The sequence below is a fragment of the Oryctolagus cuniculus genome, chromosome 9 (assembly GCF_964237555.1).
Source record: "Oryctolagus cuniculus chromosome 9, mOryCun1.1, whole genome shotgun sequence".
Classification (NCBI taxonomy): Eukaryota; Metazoa; Chordata; class Mammalia; order Lagomorpha; family Leporidae; genus Oryctolagus; species Oryctolagus cuniculus.
In genome coordinates, this window is record NC_091440.1 from 109,574,339 (window position 1) to 109,584,117 (window position 9,779).

Below are 9,779 nucleotides of genomic sequence, written 5' to 3' on the forward strand. Positions count from 1 at the left end.
CTATAGGAAGGGATGCAGTGGCTCTCTATGCACAAGGAAGCCCCAGCTAGTGGCAAGGTTGTGTGTAGCCACACTGATAAAGATGCCAGCTGGGGAGCAGGCAGTGGGCACAGCGGTTAGGATGCCCACATCCCTTGTTTGAGTCCTGGCTAATCTACTTCTAATCCACAGTCTCTATTAATGTGCACCATGGGAGACAGATGATGGCCCACAGCACTTGAGTACCTGCCACCCACATGGAACACCTAGACTGAGTTCCAGGCTCTTGGCTTTGGCCTGGACCAGCTGTTGCAAGCATTTGAGGAAGGAACCAGAGGATGGAGGCTCTCCGTGTGTTTCTCTTTGCCTTTCAAATAAACAAAGACAAATAACATTTAAAAGCCCTTAAGAATACTTTTTAAAAAACAACATTGGCTAAATCATTGAAGCTTAGGTCCCAGACGTATGAGTGAAGAAACTTTCAGATTTTTCCAGCCCCTGACCACTTGACTCAAGCTCCCAGTGAATTCTTCCCAGCTGTGGTGCCAGACATTCACGAGCAGAGATAAGACACCCCACTGGGCCTTGTCCAAATTCCTGACCCACAGGATCTGTGTGTGTAAGAAAATGGATATGGTTTTACACCACTTAGCTTTCAGATGGTTCACCGTGCAATTACGCATAAATAGAACACCCAACTACTCAGTTCTGCTTCTCAGAGGCAGCTACCATTATCAGCTTTTTTGGGCATTCCAACAAAGATGGTTTATGCATTAAATGAGGATACATCAAAAACAGCATGGAAAATGGAAATGAAAGATTTCTTTGGGTTCCAAAATTTTTTGACATTCACTCACATGAGGGATCTTCAAAAGATTCACGGAAGGACAGGCATTTGGCACAGGGTTGAAGACTCTGCTCGGGATGCCTGCATTCCATATGAGGCATCTGTATTCGAGTACTGGCTCTGTTTCCAGTTCCAGCTTCCTGTTAACCTGCACCTGAGGAGGAAGCAGGTGACAGCTCAGGACTTGGGTTCCTGCCACCTGTGAGAGACCTGGAATGAGCTCCAGGCTTCTGGTCCAGATCTGGCTGTTGTGGCCATTTTGGGGATTGAATCAGCATGGAAGATCTGTGTCTCTGCCTTTCAAGTGAGTAAAAAATAAATAACTATTTTAAATAAATGTTTTAGAAAAATCACAGATGTCTCAAGATTCTCTTCTGTGCAATACAGTAAAGCCACGTTTCTTGAGGGAGGGAGGATGGGAATATCATTATGTTGTTAGAATTGTATATACAGACCATATTGAATGTGTTAAAAACTAATTAAAAATTTAAAAAACTAAACAACTTTTTAAAAACCCATGTTTCTCAGGCATTTCCTTTGCAACCTCAAAATAGAGTTCATAAATGCATCCATACACAAGGACACATCAAAAAGTTCATAGACTATCCCATTAAAAGGGAAGTCTGAGGGCTGGCATTGTGGTGTAATGGGTTAAGCTACTGCCTATAACACTAGCATCCCATAGGGGCGCTGGTTCGATTCCCAGGTGCTCCATTTCTGATTCAGCTTCCTGCTAACGTGCCAGGGAAAACAGTGGATGATGACCCAAGTTCTTTAGGCCTCTGCACCCACCGGGGGAGACCTGGATGAAGCTCCTGGCTTTGGCCTGACCCAGCCTTGACTGTTGTGGCTATTTGGGAAGTGAACCAGCAAATGGAAGATCTCTCCCTCCTTATCTCTTTCTCTCTGCCTCTCCTCTATAACTCTTTCAAATAAATAAGTCTTTTTTTTTTTTAAAGTCTGTTTTTTTAAAGTGTTTTGGTACAAAATTTTGAAATCTATGCATAGCTTTTTGTCATATACATTTTTCATGAAATTTAAAGACTCATATACATGAATCTCAAATATTTTTGTGCAAAAGTAAACTTGTATTTAAATTCCAATTTCCATGAACATTTTGAAGTACTCATGTATTTTTCATGAACCCTCTACACAGCGACACAACGTTCAATGCCTGATGATTCCACAGGGCTGTGTGAGCAAAAACACACCTCACTGGTTTGTAGCACGGTCACATTCGCAGAATCAGGCTCAGCAGGTGCAATGCTGCTTCACTCTGCTCCACAGGGGCCTTTCCCAGCTCAGTGACATAGTTCTGCGGTACATACATCCCGTATCCTTGTCATCTGCCCATGAAGCAAGCCCAAGACACGGAGTGGCTGGCTGACCCGGCCTTGTGCCTGGCTGTCGCTCCTTTAGTGGGAGCTTTTCTCCCGTCTCTTGTTCCTTCTACTCCTGTTTTTCCTCCTCTTTCTGCTCCTTAGACTCCCAGGTTTTTCTTCCCTCACAGATTTCCTTTCCAGCTCTCTGCACTCCCACCTTTGCTTTTCCCCCTACATCTCACCTCCACCTTCACACGGAAGGTAAGAAAGCATCTTGGAGAAGCAGGGGAGGGGGTTGGGAATCAGACGAAAACAAACAGGTGGACCTGGCTTTGTCGTCATGGCTCAGCTCCCACTGGTTTCTCTGTTTTGCTTTTTTTCCATGTCACTCTATGTGTTTCATCATTGATCCTGGCATTGCCTGATACTTTGTAATTTCCCCCTTTCTGCTGTGGTGGTAACACACAAGCATATGCATGGATTTCAATTTTTTTTTTTTTTTGCAACAAAATAAGTTTCTTTTCATCCCACTGCCATGAACTCTCGGAAGCACCTTCATACACATAACACGAAACCGACCATTCTAGCAGTTTTGAAATGGTGCAATGGCATTAACGACATTAACATTATAGTACAACCTTCACCACCAGACATCTCCAGAATGCTCCTCCTCTTACCAGACTGAAGCCCTGTCCAGGAAACACCAACTCTCCACCCCTCCTTCTCCCTGCAGCCCTGGTGACCACCATTTTCCATTCTGGATCTCATAGAAAATAACTGGATTCCCAGATTATAAGTGGAACCCTTCCATACTCGTCCTCTGGTGACTGATTTATCTCACATAGCATCATGTCTTCACGTCCATTCATGCTGTACAGCATGTGTCAGAACTTCCTTCATTTGAAAAATCTCAGAGGCAGGCAGATGTGTACACACACACACACACACACACGTCAGCGATCCAATCCCCTGGTTCACTCCTCAAATGCCTACAACAAGGGCTGGACCAGGCCAAAGCCAGCAACCTAGAACTCAATCTGGCTCTCACTCATGGGTGGCAGAGACCCAAGTACTTGAACCATCACCCCTGCCTCCCAGGCACATTAGCAGGGAGCTGTAATCTAGAGCAGAGCCAGGACTTGAACCCAAGTACTCGGACATGGGATGCAGGCATCCCAACCTGCATCTTCATTTCTACACCAAACACCCACCCCCTTACTTTTGAAGGCTAACGGCCATCATAAGCAAAATACATTTCGTTTATCCTTTCTTCTTTCTGGGAACATTTGGATTCTTAGCTCCTGGTTTTTCCCAACAAGAAGTATGTCTTTCCCCTCCCCTCACCTCAAAGAAGGGGATACCCTCCTCCTCCCACCTCCTACTCCTCCCCTCATTCCCCACAAAGGCTCCCCTCCTGCACTGCTGGGACCCCCAGGATTGGGCCCTGCACCTTCCTCTTACCTCTTCCACACTTTCTGGAATGATGCTCTCTACTCCCATGGCCCCAAGGACCCACCCATGTGGGTGACTGTCAGCTTATTTCTCCAAGGAAGACTTCCCAGAGCCCCAAACCATGCACCCAACTATAAACCTCACGGCACTAATCACAAATATCTCATCACGTGCTCAAATCCAGAATTCTTGATGTTTCTCACCACCCACCCTCTAGGATCAGGGGACCAGAACCTTCCCTAAACCAGTCCAGGGACCAGGGCTTAGCTCTGCCGGGAAACTGGAACTCATCCCTTAGCTCTGGAGACCAACCACAGAACGTGACAAGAGTGAGTTTCAGAGCTGAGAATCCGGCGACTCACAGAAGGGCTCTATGCTCTGTGGGAAGCAGACCTGGTCCCCTTCCCCTGCCACACTCCCAGAACAATAGGGCCAGTTCTCAGGCAAGAGATTAAAATATTCTTTCCTGGAGAAGCCACAAGGCCCTAAAGAAATGACCCTCAGACACAGCGACTGCTCCGACTCCTACCAAGGAGCCTCCTAGTCGCCAGGGACAAGGCCCAGCCATGCCCATGAAGCTTTGACCCATGCACTGGGGTATCTCTTTTTCTTTTTAGTGCTTTTAAAAAATATTTTATTTATTTGAAAGTCAGTTACAGAAAAGGAGAGACAGAGAGACAGGTTTTCCATCTGCTGGTCCATTCCCCAAATGGCCACAACAGTGGGGCTAGGCCAGACTAAAGACTGGGTGGCTGGCAGGGGCCCTACTTGGGCTATTTTACACTTCTTTCCCAGGCACATTAGCAGGGAGCTGGTTCAGAAGTGGAGCGGACAGAACTTGAACCGGTGCCCATATGGGATGCTGATGCTGCAGGCAGTGGCTTAACGTGCTACATCACAGCACTGACCCCTGAGGTATCGCTTTCAATGCCAATGGACAGCCAAGGATCAACAGACATTTAAGGAAGCTAGCAATGTAAGCATATTATTTAGAAACTGAGAAACAAATACCAAAGAAATAGCTCAAATCGTTGACAGATGCCTTTCAGGAGCAAGACTTTTGGGTAGGACGGGACCATGAAGTCCAGTTATGCATTTTTAGTTCTTATTTTTAAATATGGATATATATGAATATACACATTTATATACACCTAGGACAGGTTAAAATAATTTTTGAAAGTCAAATACAAGTATGACTATCTACCCTACCTGTCTGCTCGACAGTGGAAGATCTGGAAGTGTCTGACTCACCCCTTCTCATCCTACATTATCTAATCTGTCACCAAGGCTCATCAACTTAGCACGCAAAGCTATCCTGGATCCATTCATTTCCTTCCTCTGCTGCCACCATCACCTCTTCGCATTTAGAAACAGCTTTCTACTGGTTTCCCTCCATCAAATCCTGCCTCCTCCCACTTGTTCTCCTCTAAGCAACAGAACTGATGTTTGGGAAGTCAGATCACGTAAAACTCTAAAACATGTTCCCACTACACTCTGCATAAAGGACGAACTCTAACAGAGCCCCAAGGCCCTGCCACATCTGGCCTTGCTCACTCTTCCTTGTTCATTAAGCTCCAGCTTCATGGTTTTTCTTTCCTCCAATTTTTTTTAAAGCCAAAGTCTCCTTTTTACTGTAATGTAAATTTAAAATGTTATCTCAAAAACTAAAAAAACAGGGAGCGAGAAGAAAGGTGGGAGGGACAAAGGGAGGAGGGAGGGAGGGATGGGAGGAGGACGGGAACATCATTATAAGAATTGCATCTATACGGCTGGCGCCATGGCTCACTAGGCTAATCCTCCTCCTGCGGCGCCAGCACCCTGGGTTCTAGTCCCAGTTGGGGCGCCGGATTGTGTCCCAGTTGCTCATCTTCCAGTCCAGCTCTCTGCTGTGGCCTGGGAAAGCAGTGGAGGATGGCCCAAGTGCTTGGGCCCTGCACCTGCATGGAAGACCAGGAGGAAGCACCTGGCTCCTGTCTTCGGATCGGCGCAGCACACTGGCCATTGGGGGGTGAACCAACGGAAGGAAGACCTTTCTCTCTGTCTCTCTCTCATTGTCTAACTCTGCCTGTCAAAAGAAAAAAAAAAAAAGAATTGCATCTATAAACTATATTCAACCTGTTAAAAGTTAATTAAAAATTAAAATAAAAATCTTAGTAAACAAAAAGCCAAGGTCTTCTGGATTTCATATATGCCATGCTGTGTACATAGGAAGTCACCTGGTAGCTCTTTACCTGGCTGGTGCCTTCCTATCTGTCAGATTAAGATGTACTTATAACCTCCCTCCCCATCAAAAGCAAGCTGCTCCTATTATTCTTTAATTCTCCTCTTACTTCCCTTGTAACAGCTTTAGTTGTTTTTATTGTCTTACCTATTCATTTGCCTTATTTTTCTGTTCTCTCAGGGGAAACCTAGCTCCATGAAGTCAAGGACCATGCCCTATCTCTAGTACTTGTTTGGATAAATTGCAACCTAAAATGAATGCAAATATCATTTGCTTCTCTCTGGGCAGATTTTGCAAGTTGCACTGTTCTTCAGAGTAAGAACAAGAAACTTGGTTAAGAATTAAAGATGTATGACAACGTTCGCTCCCCAGTGTGTGACCCAGCCTAAGCCATGCTCCAAACTGTGAACACCTCTCCCTGACGGGGCTTGGGCTTGTGCAACATTTATGCATTTATATTGGAGGAAGAAGAAAACAGGAAAAACACAGGTTTTTCAGGGGAATAACAGTACTAAAAAAATTATCAAAAGGTAGGAAAGCTTATCTTGATAGGCTCTGGGAAGTGGGAGTAAAATACCAACTTTCATTTGAATTACATCAGTGTTGGTGCTGTAAAAGCTTAGAACTTCAGTCATGACGACCAGTAAAACCCTAATGATGCGAGAGCAGGAAACCAGATGGGGAAAAGGAATTGGCAGTTAAAATACCCTCAACTGTTTTTTTTTTTTTTTCAGATATTATAACTGTGTCTACAGCATAATCTTCATCAAAAAGGTCCACAGGAAGTTGGGATAATGTTGGTGACAAGGTGTCTGTCTGCTTTGACTTGAAGAGAAGTATCTACTTTCTCATCTTAAAATTTAATTCTCATCACTTCTGCATAACACATCCTTATAAGTACAAAGTCATGGTGTATGTTTCCAGCCCTATTGGACACATATTGGAAAGAGAAGGTGTGTGCTGAGATGATGCTGAGATCTGAGACCATACAATCCTCTCTGCCCTTCCACTTAGAGTGGAGGAGAAACCCAAGTCTGGCCTTGAGAGGAAAAGGAGCAAACAATTGATCGCTACACATCCCTTAAAGCTCTACAATTCACTAACTGGTGGCTCATCATTTGCCAAAGGAACTCAGCCTGGGGCATTGGGTGATAGTAAGCTGGTGAAATTATCCTAAGCCTGGTCATACTTACTGAACTGCTACATCTACACATTAGCATCCTTGGAAAAGGGAAGTCCAGAACAAAGAGAAAATACCCAATTGTTTGTAGCAGCAGAAATCAGGAAGGATGAAATCCCATTCATCACATTATTTGCTCATTAAACACACACTCATTTAATACTCATGATGTAACTGTCATAGTACTTGAAACTTCAAGCAGATGGGTAAAGTAAGTTCCTGGGCTCAAAGATAGTGGAAATGCCTTTCAAATAAACAATTACAGCACAGGCTAATGAATGCTGTTGTAGGGGTCAAAGCCACACAACTCTATAGGAACTCAGAGGGGTGAGCAGCTCCACCGAGAGAGTTAAGACCGACTTCATTCAGGAGATGAGGTTTGAACTGCACTTCCAAGTGTGGTTAAGAGTTTTGAGATGGGGACTGCAAGAAACAGGAGGGGCTTAAAGACGTATTTGGAGTGAGCAGAGCAGGGGTCCATTGGGATGAGAAGCTGAACTAAAACACACAGAGAACTGATCATAAAGTATTTTCCCATCGTGTTCAAAGTTTCAATTTTCTTCCTGTAAAAAGTGGAAAGGACTGAATGACGTTTACCAAGTGTCCTTCATTATCAAATTGCTTTTGTTAGAAAAATATCCTTAGTGGGAATGTAGAAAATTTTAAAAAGTACAAAATCAAGGAAAGCAGTCAGGGGGCTACAGGGATCGTCCAGCCAAGAGAAGATGGGCCTCAGCATCTGGAGACACACTCAGCTTCACTAGAACGAGAGAAATCCAACCCACGTTCACGCTGGGATACCATTTTCTCATCTATCAAAGGGTCAAAAACCCAAATTCTTTGAGCACACTCAGCAGGTAAGGCTGTGGAAAAACAGGCCCCCTTCCATAGTGCTGGCTGGAGACAAAAGAGTTCAGCCATGTGAAGGAAAATCCGGCATCTCCAATCAAACAAGGCACGCCTGTACTCTTTGGCCTGATTATCCTACTTTTAGGAATTAACGCTTCAGATATATTTCTACCAATATGAGGGTTTTTCAAAATATCATGGGAAGTGGAATTAAAAGATAGCTTTATTTTGGTGCAAAACCAAAAAAAAAAAAACCCAATACATAGCTTTTTCTTAAAATTCATTTCCCATTAATGTTATGAAATACCCGCATACAAAATACACAATTGTCCACCGGTCTGCAGTGGTGACTGATTCTGGAATACCATGAATACCAAAATCCAGATGCTCGAGTCCTGTCTATAAAACAGTCTTATACTTGCATATAACCTACACTCTTCCTCCTCTGTAGTTTTTTAAAAAAAGATTTATTTGAAAGTCAGAGTTACATAGCGAGAGGAGAGAGAGAGAGAGGTCTCCTTTCACTGGTTCACTCCCCAGATGGCCACAACGTACAGAGCTGCACCGATCCGAAGCCAGGAGCCAGGTGCCAGGAGCTCTAGCCTTTGGGGCCAACTGGGGAGTGAGCCAGCAGATGAAGACCCTTCTCTCTGTCTCTCCTTCTCTGTGTAAGTATGACTTTCAAATAAAAAAAATAAAAAGATTGATAGACATAAGTTTTTTAGGCAAAGACTAAAATTGAGTTCAAATACCAAAATATCAAATATCAAAAAGCAGCCAGAAGTTGTCAAGGCAAGAATATCCTGTCTTAACTGTGCTTTCAACATTGCACTGGAAGTCTTAATGAAGAAAAACAAATGAAACATACAGATTAGGAAGGAATATGAAACTGTCTTCGTTCCTACAACATATAAGCATGCATGCGGAAAATCCAAAAGACCCACAAAATGAAAAAGGAAAACAGTCCTTGTAACTAATATGTTATAGTAAGGTTATAAGTGAGGTTGCAATATACAAAGTAAGGTTGCAGTCAGCAGAGTTATAGTAAGGTTGCAATTAACAAATAACATACAAAGTCAACAGCTATTCCATATACCAGCAATGAGCAAGTGGATTTAGAACTTAAAAACAAACTATTTACATTAGCATTCTCAAAAGTGAAATATTTAGGTATAAATCTAACAAAATATGTACAAGATATGTATGAGGAAAGCTACAAAACTGATGAAAGATACACAAGAAAAATTAAATAAAAGGTGAGATAGTCCATATGCATAGATAGGAAGATGCAATGTTGTCAGACTATTAGCTCTTCCTAACAATATACAGATTCAATGTAATCCCAAACAAAATCCTCATAAGTTATTTTGTGGATGTTTACAAATTGATTCTATAGTTATTAAGAAAGGCACAAAACTCAAAATAATCAACACAATATTGAGAAGAACAAAGTCAAAGGAGTGATACCACCAGACTTCAGACTTGCCATGAGGCTGCAGAAATCATGACAATTTGATACTGGTGAAATAATAGGCATATCGAGGGAAAACAGAGCACCTAGAAAAGCCCCAAACAACTGAGCTTTGGCAAAGGCCATCTCAACAACCGGTGCTGGGACAACTCGGTGTCCACATGCAAAAAAGTTTTTGACACACATCTTTGATCCTTCACAATCGTTAACTCAAAACAGACATACTGTTCAGTATAGAGTACAAAACTATCAATCCATGAAAGAAATAATGGGTATGATAGATTTCATTAAAATCAAAACTTGTGATTTTACATTATCAGGTGTCCATCATCGGGAGTCTGTTGTAAAGTAAAATATAGATTGGGGGTGATCATGATGTGTAAATGTAAGTTCACCAATTTTAACAAATATACCACAAAAGCAGGATGTATATAAATGGATTCATGTAAGTAAGTCAA